Source organism: Haemaphysalis longicornis, unplaced genomic scaffold (genome assembly GCF_048455015.1).
Source record: "Haemaphysalis longicornis isolate Haplotype H1 unplaced genomic scaffold, Haemaphysalis longicornis Haplotype H1 scaffold_14, whole genome shotgun sequence".
NCBI lineage: Eukaryota > Metazoa > Arthropoda > Arachnida > Ixodida > Ixodidae > Haemaphysalis > Haemaphysalis longicornis.
The window spans coordinates 21,296,849-21,310,030 of record NW_027526245.1 but is presented as its reverse complement, the minus strand read 5'-3'; the positions used below and the strand labels follow the sequence as shown (position 1 = coordinate 21,310,030).

Sequence of the window (13,182 nt, the reverse complement as noted above, 5' to 3'; positions counted from 1 at the left end):
GAAGCTTTTGTCCTCTCGAGAGTTACTTACGTCAACCCCCTGTCTTCTTCTCGACAAGGAAGACATAGAGATGCTTTATATAATGATTAAAAAGGCGGTCGAGCAGACTATTTGTCTTCTCATGAGTGCGTCCACGCAGAGGCTGCTTAGCATGGGGCTCCACAACACGGTGGAAGAGCTCATGGAAGGCCATCTTTCTAAGCAGAAGGTCCGACTCAGAACTGCGAAAGGTAACCCCATGCTTCATCAGATTGGCTGGGCAGCCCTGAATGTCACTCCGCTTGACGTACTCGTAGACTCTTGGCGTCTAAAATTAAAGATGGTCCCTTTGCTTAGAAATATGAACCCGTCACATGACGAGCGTCACCGAAAAGCACGGGCTCAAGCGCTAATACCCACCCACGGTGGGGATCATGGAGTTATCTACACAGACGCCTCCAAACATCGAGGGCAGCAATACGCCATCATCGTGGCTACCTCCAGAACCAACCTCCTTGCGTGTACCTCGCTTAGGACCCAAGAAATGACGGCAGCAGAAGAGGCAGCCATCACCTTGGCTCTCGCTCAACCAGGGGTTCGGAGGGTAGTCATCGATTCCCAGCCAGCCTACTGGAATTACCAGTTGGGTTGGGTGTGTTGACCTACACTGCGCGTGCTAAAAAATCACTCCCCGAACGGTTCCATTCAGCTCATCCGGACACCCCCCTCACGCTTCAATGGAGGGCAACAAATACGCCCACCCAACAAGCCTGCGCTTTTACCTCCCGAGCTATGGAGCTGCACGAGGACAGTCACCCGCTTGTCACGTTCAGGGAGATAACCCAGCATTATCGCCTTCTGAGGCAGACCCTACCTTTGTCTTACCCTGGCCTTTCCAGAGAACAACAAACTACCCTACGGCTCATACAATCCGGGCTCCTTCCCACAGCCTACGCGTCTTCATTTAATGTATCCGAATCGCTACTACGCTGAATGTAAATTTTGCTCAGACATAGGAACACTCCGCCCCGTAATCGAGGACTGCGACTTTAGCCCTCAGCACCCTCCTCTCTTTCCGTCAACTACCCAACAAGAGCAATGGGAGATACTGCTGTCCAGGCCCTCTCTACCTACGCAGCTTCAGCGGGTGGACAGAACACAGGCCACCCGGACTGCATATGGGCCCCATAGAAGAAGAAATCACTCCCCAGGGCTGCACTCTGGGCCGTTCAGAAATCTGAACAGAAGTATTTCTTCCTCCTCCTCCTTCTCTGCCGCAAATCTCGTAGCCTCCGTCCATGGAGCAGAGACGTAAAAGACAGATCGTCTAACACCGGGTTGGAGCTTACTTTAGGTTTATAAAAAAAGTTTCCGCTCTTGTGCTACACCAATACAACTCAACCAAACAGCGTTAATGCTTCATGAATTGATTTAACCTTAACAAGAATATCTCTTTGAAGTAATAAATTGTTTGGTTAAGTGCATTTCAATTCTGTGTGGTTTTGCTATTTGTAGAGCGATGTGAGTTAATTTAAGTGACGTCGCATGGGTAATCGTTATGGCTGCCGTTTACAGCTTTGCTTTCCAACCACATCCCCGGGGTGGATTGGCGCGATTTTTTTTCTTTTTGGTGAATACATAAGGTACGTCAAGAGCCGGCTTGCCTTAGACAAGCGAAGGCCCCAGAACGGAAATCCTGTCATACTGCTTTAGCCAGTTCTGCTTGCGAGCGTGTGGACTGCCGCCACCTCGTTTTATGTGGAGGTTTAAAGTTTCAACTTCTGATTACGTGCTTTTGGGTTCTCAATAGTGTGACCATGCTTCGCCGAGCTCCAGAGAGGCAGCGCCATCGTTTGAAAATACGTGTTTCTGTGTAGGTGCCCTGTTCCAAAGCGTGATCCCGTGTTTTGATATCATCTGTTCAATATGACGGCTGTCCTGCACTTTTCTTAAAACTTTGGTCGATTCACTGATGCGATCGCCCAGATTACTCTTTCTCTAGCCTAGTGTGACTGAAGATAAACTTCTCCCTTCCTCAGTACCTTCCCTTGTTTGTTAGCCCACGTCACCTGTGGTATGTTTCACTGCAGGAGCAGGTCTTGGAAAAAATACCTCCTGACGATGTTTTCCACCACTGTGGGCGAGATACTTTACTGAAATAGCGGCAGCAAGTTCTTTGCCCTGGTTGTCATAGTAAAGATATCGCCAAATGAGATGTGCCGTGTTAAAATAGCCACTATGACAAGGGGGAACCTTAACCCGCTATCGAGACTGTTTCCAATTTCCGACTCTTTTATCTGATCTGTACAAAATATGCTCACAATGTCATATATACACTTCAGTGTTTTCCGGCGATGAGCCCAGGTATTATACTGTTTGGTCAAATGGCTGGAGGGTGTGCTCAACCACCGTGATTGAGTGGCTTATTAGTGTGCTAGAGATGAAGCTCACAGGGTCTTCAGTCTTGTATGTGTTTTGTTTGCAGGAGTTTCGTATGTGTGCTGGATTCTTGCAACACTACAGTACCAGTGGCGTGAAATCTTTCTACCTTCTTTTTTGTCCGTGGGCCAGCTGCACTGTCTTCTCCAGATTATGTTTAACGAACACGTACTAGAGCCATTTTAGTGCATTTCTGTTGATGCTTGTGCCGTTTAACAAGCTCGAGAACAGCGCTACCTGGCATACATTAGTTATGGTGAAACCGCGCAAAATTTAACGGTATGGCAGAACTACACAACAAGAGCGCTCGTACTGTGTCCTAACCTGATCTCGTCAAGTTTTCTAGTACTGTGTGTGTTTTATTGGCGCAAGCGTGTTAGAGGCCAAAGAACACCGAGACAACGTTCTCCCATTTTTGTCACGTCATTTGTTTAAGTTCCATGGCGGTGATTTTGATGCACTTGGTAAAGATAGTGCATGTATGGGCCTTACTCTAAAAAGCGAAGAGGATTAAGATGAGAGGTCACAATGACGATGGTTAACTGTAACCTTGCTGCGGCATCAAAGCATGCCTCTAGCTCCAGCGATGGTAGTGACGTCCCTGGCACAGGTTACGAAAAACGCTCAGAGGCACCTCACTTTCGTCGGGTAACCCTGCTGTCAGACATATATGCTATGAGATGAGTACTAAAAATCCAATGTCAGCGATGTGCGCTAAAAGAAGTTCCCTTCTGTTCGGGGGTTGATCAGATAAAAACAATGATGGGTGTAACGGGACTGTGTAGACATATAGTTCGGGGAAGTGTCCTTTCCTTGCATCATCGTATGCAAAGCACTCAAGCAACACATGGAGAACTGTAAGTCGTTGTCCACACTTCTAAGAAACTGGTGGGGGGGGGGGGGTCCGTTTAAAAGATATGAGTGTATAGCGTGTGTGTGACCTATTCTTAATCTGCATTATGATATTTCTGTGAACCTGTTCCATTTCTTTGTGTTGTATTTACCTCGTTGTGGTTTTATATTGCGCAGTTTGTTTTCGATTGGTGTGTCCCACTGCGCAGTCCAGTGCCTCCGAAGCATAATCCGAACTAGTGGCTTCATATCTAGGTATCTAAAACATTGCGGATAGCAGCCGCAGCCGCATTCCGGTGAGCGATTTCATTGCCTGAAATGCCGTTGTGCCCAGGTACCCCGCACACTACTACAGTCAATTTTAGAGCACAGGCCGATATTATGGAGTTTATAAGGCGGTTCAAACAGAAATTTCTCATTTGTTTTTCTGAACCCCGCCGGATGAATGAGCAAACGCATCTCTATATTTCCTCATAACAGTGCATTGTTTCAGAAAGTACTTTCCTTGTTATTCAGGATTTAAAAAATACTGGATTGATGTTTTTAAAGGAGTTCATATCCATCATGTAAGTTTTTTACGAGTTCTTTGAACTCGTTCTATAGTTTCTTTGAACTATGTTTTCAACAGCAATTATGGATTAAGGGTAATAAAAAGGTGATTGTATAGTTGCCTATTTTTGTTCATGTCAGTAAGCCTTGTTTAGGGCCTGTGGTCCAAGGAGGTGGCTCTTTCGCCCGGCCAAAAGCACTGCAGCGCTTATTTTGTGCCTGCTGGGCAGGTTGAGATTCCGAAGTGTCGAAGTCCTCGTCTGACAATACAGGCGTCACCGAAATTGTACCCCTCCAACATCCACCTCGTGGACTGGTTCCATAGGTGCAAGCAGGATTCTTGTTGGAAACCTGCGGTGTGGGAAGGGAAGGAGCACATGTGGGGCCCTTTGTGTTCATGCTCTCAATGCTGTCGGGTGTCGTGGGGGCTAATGGAGCTGGACTGGAAGAGGCCGGACCAGTCCCAACATCGCCCGTCGACATGTCCTCCACGGGCTCCACAGAAGTAGCGGTAGTGTGCTTGGCTGTGGATGGCAGCACAGCAGGAGGAGGACCTTCCTGTGCCTCTGCTCTCGAGGCAGGACCTGGTGGCTCCTCGGACGGGGTTAACGACAGCGAGACATCCTTACACCGTGCCCTTGAGCATGCATGCAGCGGCAACTTGTCAGTCGTTCTCCGGGTGCAGGAGTGGCATGAGTGCACCAATCACTGAACATCATTTTGCAGATCCGGCCATTCGAACTCCTCTAAAATTCGCTGAGCAGGTTTGCGAATTCCCGCATGTAGAGGCGTGACGTTCTTATGTGCGGTTTGGATGATTGACTCCCGGAAAATCTGCCGCACTACCATCTGCTTCAACGTCTTCCCAGTAGCAAATTGGCTCTCTGTATAAGAGGGCCTCGCTTTCAAGCAAAGTGTAGCGGTGAGCTCGTGCGGAACAAAACTCCCTCCCATTTCTCGGCAGCAAGACCTCAAAGTGGGGTCTTTACGCTGCTCTTGGGTCGCACGAGGACGCTGGCACATTAAAGCGTGTGGTCTGTGGTGGTTCAGTGTTCACGGCTCTCATTGTAGGCTTGTAGATGGTACATGCTGTCACTTTGTCTCCTGATCCGCTTAGACAATTGTCGGAACTGTGACCTGGTCTGTTATAGTTAGAGCAGTTTCCATGCTCTGCGATCACAGTGCGACAGTCTCGCGCGCGATGCCCAGGACGATCGCGTGCAAAGCACGTCTGTGTTGCCTTTGCCGGTGTGTTGGCTGCACCCCTCGTAACGGCCGGCTCGTCAGTTGGAGCCTTTCCCAACGTCACAATGCCTTGCGCGTCCAGGATACGGTCCGTGACGTCGGCCACGACACTCGGGGGGTGGAACACTCGCGCTCCTTTAGGAAGACCACGAGCTTCGGGTTGCCGCCACAGTAGAACTGCTCCAAACACACTAAATCACAGATTCCTTCATACGTTATGTAAATGTTGGCCATTTCCATCCCAGTGGTCGAAGGAGCTGGAGAGCCTCGCTGCAAGCTGCCTTCCCATCTCGCCGTCTTCATCCAGAGCTTTGGCAACTTCTCCGGGTAACCTTGTGCCCTGAATCTGAACCGCTGGAGTAACGCTTTCTCGACCTTGGTGTAGTCAAGCGACTCCTCTACAGTCACGCGGCCAATCATGGTCAGCGCTTCCCCGGACAAGCACATACTGAGCCTGGCGGCCCATTTTTCCTGCGGCCACCCCGGACGAGTTGCCACGCGCTCGAAGCGCTCCAAGTACGCGTGTTCATCGCCGGGTCTCATCAAATAGGGGTAGGAGTTTCTGCGGATTCAGCACGGGCACAGTTGGGTGGGTTTCGTTCCCGGTAGTAACGGTGGTGGTGTTTTGCGACCTTTCTTGAAGACGAATCTTCAACTCCAGGATTCGTGGTAAGGTGTTGCGCTGCTGAGCACGAGGTCGCGGGTTCGATTCCCGGCAGCGGCCACCGCATTTCTAAAGGAGGCGAAGAGCAAAAACGCCCGTGTGTACGAGATTTCGGTGCACTTAAATGACCCCAGGTGGTAAAATTTATTCCGGAACCCTCCACTACGGCGCGTCTCATCGCCTCCGTTGCATCGGCGAACTAAACCCTACAATCAATTCATCAATTCCAGGAGTTCATTTTTCCTCGCGGCAGCTTCTCCTTTCCCACATTTTCCCGTTCGGCAGCTTCCTTGGCTATCAGGGTAGCTTGTCGCCGTCCCTCCGTTTCGCAATCTGCAGCTTCACGGAGTGCCTCTCTTTCCCGTTCTGAAGATTCACGGAGTGCCTCTCTCTCAGCTGCCCTATATGCACCCTGCTCTTCCCGCTTTGTGTCGATAAACTGGCCAGTCCTGAGAGACCCAGCTGCGTCTCGATCGCCACTAGCTTCTCGACATCCATGCTAGTCTTCAATGACGTGTTCTGAGAGCACTCAACTTCTTCCTGCAGATATCAAGTACGGTATCCTGGCAGGCTCGCCACTTTTATTATAAATGGGCCACGGACCATGCAGGAAGAGTCGAACACTGGTTAACACGTCGGGCACTATATTTATAGGATGAAGGACAAGGACAAGGACAGGAGATGGTGAGACATTATAGACAGGGCGGGTATCGGTCACACGGGAGCACTGTCAAGATTTCGCAAATAGTGTCCCAGTCCGGAAGGCCCGATAAGCAAGTCAGCTTACGTTCCGTCGCGATGCGATTCTAGCAGCTCAAACAGCAGACGCGAGAGCACCGAGCAGCCGGAATGGGGCGTCAGTAATCGGCGCACCAGCGCCGCGATCACGGTTCCCAGATGCGCTCTCGAGCCTTGGCGGACGGTAGTGACGGTCCAGCTCAAGGTGGACCAGGCGTCTGACGTGTAGCTTCCACGGACCGTGCCCTGCTCCGCAGCTTGGCAACCATCCGCTGTCGTTGTTTTTACACGTCTTATGACGCATACCGACGCCGGGGATTGACCAGGAATTGAGCAAGAAGGGGGCTGATTCGCCCGCTCGCAACTTAAAAGTAGATACTAATCCGGTGGCATCAAGTAATAGCGCGAGATTAGAAGGAAGAATTTGTTCAAAACTGAAAGCTGCGGTTGAATTTAAGAAAGCATACCGGTAATACAGGGTGAGCAGGGCAGATGCCTGGTCTCGGACACATTTGCGTGAATGGGTGCAGCCACCCCTCTGTAACAATATCCCAGTGATGTGGCCCCTGGCGACAGTAGTATGGGCACGGAGATAGGAAGTCTAATGTGTTGGAATGGCCGGGCAAGGTGACGTTGCCTGATTATTGAAAAAATTACCCCACCTTCCTGCGAGGAGAACCCTGTGGAGATGCGACGCATCTTGGGGGTTCCCTCTGTGTTTCCGTTGGGTTGATTCTCTAATTGCGTGAAACGTGTGAGGAACACGTATGATGTATTCCTTATTTAACACGCGGCGTAACGTTAACGATGACGGCCTTGTGGTCGCTGAAGTGTACGGGTAGTGGATGGTGAAGTAACGGGACCACCGTGCAATTTGCAGCGAAGATCAAGTGTATGCACGTGCCCGAAATCGAACGCCGGTGCTGGAACGACCGCGGCTATGACGCAACGTGGCGCGGCTATGACGCAACACAATCCACTTTAATCTAATCCAATCCAATCCAATCCAAGCCAAGCCAAGCCAAGTTAAGCCAACCCAATCGAATCCAATCCAATGCCCCTCGCGAGAGAGTGTTCGCTATCGGAGAGGAGAGCGAGTGAGCGGCGGAGAGCGCAGCTCGCAGGGCGAGGAGAATAGGGGAGGGGTGTGGACGGACAACAACAACGCCGTATGGAGGGACAAGGCGAGTGAATGAGATGCAGTCACATCTAAAACCACGGCAACGTAATAAGAAGTGATCTAGTGTTTCATGTTCACCGCAAATAGCACAAAGGGTGGAGGAGGCGAGACCAGACCTGTGCATATAGAATTTCAGGTGGGGGACTCTACATCTGAAGTTCGTTATTGTGACAGCGCATTGACGAGATTCACACAATCGGGGACACCACTTATGTTTTAAATGGGCATACTCTTCAAAATTAAAGATGACCCCTTCCTGCGTAGTCATTAGGCGCTGATATCTAGGCAACTTTGCTCCTGCTATACTAGCCGGAACAGGGCAAAGATCAACCGAAGGGCCATCCAAAGACGATCGCGCCAAGGAATCAGCCTCTCCGTTAGGAGTAAACCTTTGTGCCCGGGAACCCAAATTAGGCAGATGTCCCGCAAATGGGAAGACACCAGAAAGTTGAATTCACGCATCAGGGTGGAATTAACAGACGATGCCAAAGAGGAACAGACCGATAGAGAGCAATTGTAACTACATTCAACTGCTGCGGAGGTACTTCTTTTAAAGCAAGTACTACCGCTAGGCATTCGGCTTGAAATATTGGAGTGAAGTCTCGTAACCGCAGCGAGACTGCCCAGTTAAGGTGTGGACTAAAAAAGCCGCTGTCGTTCCAGCCATCGCGATCACTGACGCGCGGCCTCTCTTTGTTGCCATCGTCGTTGTCGCTCTGGCTGGCTCACTTGCGTGGCCTAATCCCTCACGTGGCCATTCATGACACCAACTCACATAGGCTCGGGCAGCGCCGCCTGTATTAACATTGCCTGACGCGTCGCGCGCTTTTCAATGGGAAGGGTAGGTACGCTTAGTTCAGGCATTGATCCGCTATGTGGCTCATGCCGGCGGACATCTCGCCTTACGTCACTGCTCGTGAGTCGCGAACGCTGCACCCACTTCTACGACGTGTGTCTGTCAGCTTGCTTGTTGGGCTTCAAGGGCCGTTTCCTTTATATCTTGCTCCGTGGCCGTTTCGCTTACATCTTAGCCGTGACGGGGCGCTAGTTCTGTGGCGCACTGGGGATCTCGTTCAACGTGTCGCTCGCTTCATACTTGCTGCATTTTTCCAAAGATAAAGACGGAGGCGGACTGAAATAGTCTAAGAACGTACTGATTGTCGGGTAGACATATAGCTAACAGAAAACGATATTTTCGGATGGGGCAGCCATTATTTTAGTGATATTTTTTTTCTGGAGTATTTAGAGAAGAAAAAATTGCATGCACGTTTTTTGTTCAGGCGCTCACTTCTACGATTACTTTCCAATAATATCACGTGCTTTTAAACTTCAGAAAATTATAGGAAACAAAAGGATAAGCAGCTGCGATCCTGCCACGCTGTCCGGGCGCTTCTACAGTACAGTCCTCAATTTTTGAAGTGCGTACCGATGCGGAGTGCGAACAGGGGGGTCAAAACAATACCTCACCCGCCGTGGTGGCTCAGTGGCTAAGACGTTGCGCTGCTGAGCACGAGGTCGCGGGTTCGATTCCCGGCCACGGCGGTCGCTTTTCTGATGGAGGCGAAAAGCAAAAATGCCCGTGTGTACGAGATTTCGGCGCACGTTAAAGATCCCCAGGTGGTCAAAATTAATCCGGAGCCCTCCACTACGGCGCGCCTCATCGCCTGCGTTGCGTCGGCGCGTTAAACCCCACAATCAATCAAAACAATACCTCAATGCGGAGGGGATAGAGGGGGGATGCCCCACTCAGAAAATTTCAGGGCCTGTGATCCGAGTAGATAAGCGCGCAAAGCCGGCATCAGCCTGCGGCAGCGCAAGGGATTTTGCTTTGTGACAAAGGAAGTTTTATCAGTGACAGACCAAGACAGACAGGCATGGTGAAAAACAAGAAGGCGTAGGAGCGCCGCCTCGGGAACGCTAAACAAACTTTCCACTATTTTGCATAGTTTCCGAGAAGCGGCGCTGGCTGGCGGACAAGAAAGCACGCTGGAAGGCTGCGGAGCGGGGAAGGGTAGGAGAGAGCAACAGGAGAGTGGCTGTTTGGCCATTTTTCGCTCACGCGTTAGGCACTGTTTATACAGGCGGCGTTGGCTCGGGGTACCCCGTGTCGCCACTACCGTAACTTTGAATTTACAAGGTGGCCCTGCGGGTCGTTAAGTTTGCTCTGTTTCATCATAATGACCTTAGAACTGCACTTCTGCTGCCATATTATTAGTGGTTAATCCTACCTTGGTGTGGTGGGGCATTCGTTGAAGGTCTGTGTTATGGCTTTTTCTGCAGAAACGACCATATTAGGAATGTAGAACGTTTGATTTTCTCTTTATATACGGTTGAAAATAGTGGTGTAGATACGGTAACTTTGCTCAACTACTTTCGTAACTTGCGTAGGGGGTTGTATTATAGACCAAATCTTCTTTACCTAGAGCATCAATTACATTTGTATCAGATTTTTTGTGCTTCTTCAGAGAGTGTTGTATTTCTTTTCTATTAATCCTTACCGCAGCCCGTCGTTTGATTCTTCTGTCTGTATCGGTACGTTGCGGAATTTTTTGGCTGCTTGGACGTTGGCGTAGCCGACGGAGCAACGTTAAAAATATGGCACCAACTTATTTCACATTGAGATTTTCATTTTCAAGCATATGCAGTTGTATGATCATTTGACGAGCTCACCTGTTTACTAGCGGCCCTTGAACCTGAAAAAAACCCAGGACATTCAAGCGGATGGCTGGTATGTGGCCTGGTCGGCGTGGGGCTGGGACTGGGGCAGGGGCAGCGATTCTCTTGGCGGTGTCCCGCATTTACCATGCCGAGATAGTTAGCTGCTCGCCGAGCGCGGTGTCCCTTTATTACACGATCGGCTCCATTGCCCTGGAAGAAACTTTCCCTCACGTTTCGCGTGCACGGCGTGCACCTGAAGACGTCTTTTGGAGGAGTTTTTGTTAGGCTGGAAGTGTTCACCGTTGTGGCGGGACAAAATCGTATTGCATCATGATCCGGCTATGGGTTCCCCCTTCCCCGGATGCTGCAAACTTTGATATTGAGAATGACACAAGGATCAGTCCTGCTTCGGGAATCGCGAGTCACGCTTTGGGAATGGTATGCAAGTGGAGGTTTCTTGGTAGGCACATCATAGTGAGAGAACCGAGAAGGTGCTCCGCAAGGACGGCAGAGAAGACCGTGCTGCATGGGCAAGATTATGCAGGTGCGTCCATACGTTGCTAGCCTGAAATTGAGGCATATAACAGCGTTGTTCTTCCTCCGGACACTACAAAAACGCTCATCCGTAACTGCAGCCTTGTGCTTACCTGCACAACTTATCCGTACATGGCTGACATCAAGACATATAACAGTTTTGTTCTTCCTTGGGTCAATAAAAAATTCTCAACCATAACCACAACCTTGTGCTTATCTGCAGAACATCTTAACCATGTGTACCCGTGGGGGAAAATAACGATCGCTTTGTATTAAAAAGCATTAGGTCACATTTGGTATTAAAAAGGTACAGCCTTCAATAAACTAGTTACTTTGGTAATGTTTCTTGTCATTTGTAATGTTTTCGATTGAGAAAAAAAACATTATAAATACAATCACGCACAGACCACGCGCCGCAAGCATTTGTGCGGTGGTTTATATATTGTTCGTCTCATATCCAAGCCAAGCCAACTACACGTTTCAGTTTTGACGGCTATCAGCAGAACACAAGTTATTCCCAACATGTGAACTGAAATGCTAACATAATTGATCGCAAATGTTGACTGAATAAGCGTTTCTTTTCATGTCTCCCAGCCAGGGCCATTAATGAATCTCTGAACAGGACCGTCGACCCCTGCGATGACTTTTTTTCGTACGCTTGCGGCGGATGGATGAACCGGAACACTATTCCCGAGGACAAGGGCTCGTACAGCATTTACGACGTAGTCCGCAACGGTGTGACAGCAACTCTGAGGGGTAATGTACCCTGCTTGTTCTGCAGTGAATTTCCTTGTTTGCCGTTTGTTTAAAAGCATTCGGTTGTACAATAGCGTTCTGCCCTATCATACCGAGCATGCTGTATGCAAAGACGGAGTACAAGCCTCTCGCCAGACTTGAAAGCACATAAGAGGCCCTAAATACTGAGGGACATCGTATTAGATGTGGGCTCCGGAAATTTCGAAGCTCTTCTTGTTGTAGCGTTGCAACACAGCAAGCACTGTCTGTGTGGAAATTTATAAATAAAGGTGGTTTCTCAGCTCAGCCACCGTAATGGCTCCAACCTCGCGTGACAAGAGGGTGCTAATCGGTGTAATATACGTACTTAATAATAGAATAGGAAATGAGGGGCTCGTTGAAATGAGACAGAAATATGGTTATGTCTACATACTGATATATATAAATATATATATATATATATATATATATATATATATATATATATATATATATATATATATAGTAAAAAGGGGCGCAATACAAAAACATAACAAGTTTACTTCGAAAACATAACTTTACATCGACGTTTCGGACGGGGACCGTCCTGGACGGTCCCCGTAAAAGAAGAGAGGAACCCAAGCTGAACCAGGACAATCCCCACGGAGATTCCCCACGCATCATGCACGCAGCTTGCCAACGCGATAGAGATCACTTCTGGCTTCGCCCGCTTCTTCGGCCTCCGTACTTGATCCTGAATAAACCCCACTACAATATATAGTGTAACGGCGTAATTTGGTCCAATACCTGCCGTACGGTACAATGCTTTCTCAGGGAAAAAATCGCGGCGTTGAAGAGGTTTTAAAGTTAACTGATTTAAGTTACTGGTGACATTGATGACATGTGGCACATAAAACCTTGAAACAATTACACTTATTACATAGATGAGAACGACAGTCAGAAGGTTAAGAGTACTTAGCGGGACATGGCTGACTGGATCTCGATCTCCCGGCGGGAGGGCACGACGACGAGCGGCCGAGTTTCTGAAGTAAGCCCTGGTGCAGGCCACCCGCCGCCCTCAATAGCCTGAAAGAGTCGCGTTAAATTCGCTTCAAGCAGTCCGGTGGGGGACGTATTGGGGGAAAAAGCGCATCCTGGAGCGTGCGGACGCAATGGAACAAGGCTCTCTGCAGCCAATCGGGGAGACGCTCCTTAGCTCCAATCAGACATGTTCCCGCCAAAGTGAAAAGGAAAAATCAAACACAGACAGATTGCGGAAAAAAAGTTTCTCAGAAAAAAAGGGGCCAGGGCCTAGTCGCGTCCGAAGCGCTTTCACATAAAACAGTTGGGAGGAAGAGCCCCGGCGGCGGGAACAGAACTCAAAACAACCAGAAATCATCAAGAGACCTCCGCTTCGCAACACCTTCCCCGACGCAAACACCTTCCCCGACGCGACACCTTTCCCGACCGCCCCCACTCTTGTACAAAGTTTAAAATTATATTACAAGAATGACAAAGGTGACAGTGAAAACGAAATGACATGGCATGCGGACTCGAGAAGACGAAACACAGACTCTAACACGGGAGTCGACAACTATCTCCGCTGAATCAGTCAATGCACACGCGGTCA

The 13,182-nt window shown here is 49.3% G+C and overlaps 1 protein-coding gene across 1 annotated transcript in view; it reads left to right on the top strand.

Moving 5' to 3' along the window:
- LOC144164798 (neprilysin-1-like) overlaps window positions 1-13,182 on the top strand; it is a 508,128-nt gene that overhangs the window by 115,085 nt on the left and 379,861 nt on the right. The window contains exon 4 of the mRNA XM_077695065.1: window positions 11,433-11,594. The gene's annotated coding sequence lies outside the window, so the exon portion shown is untranslated. The remainder of the gene's footprint in view (window positions 1-11,432; window positions 11,595-13,182) is intronic.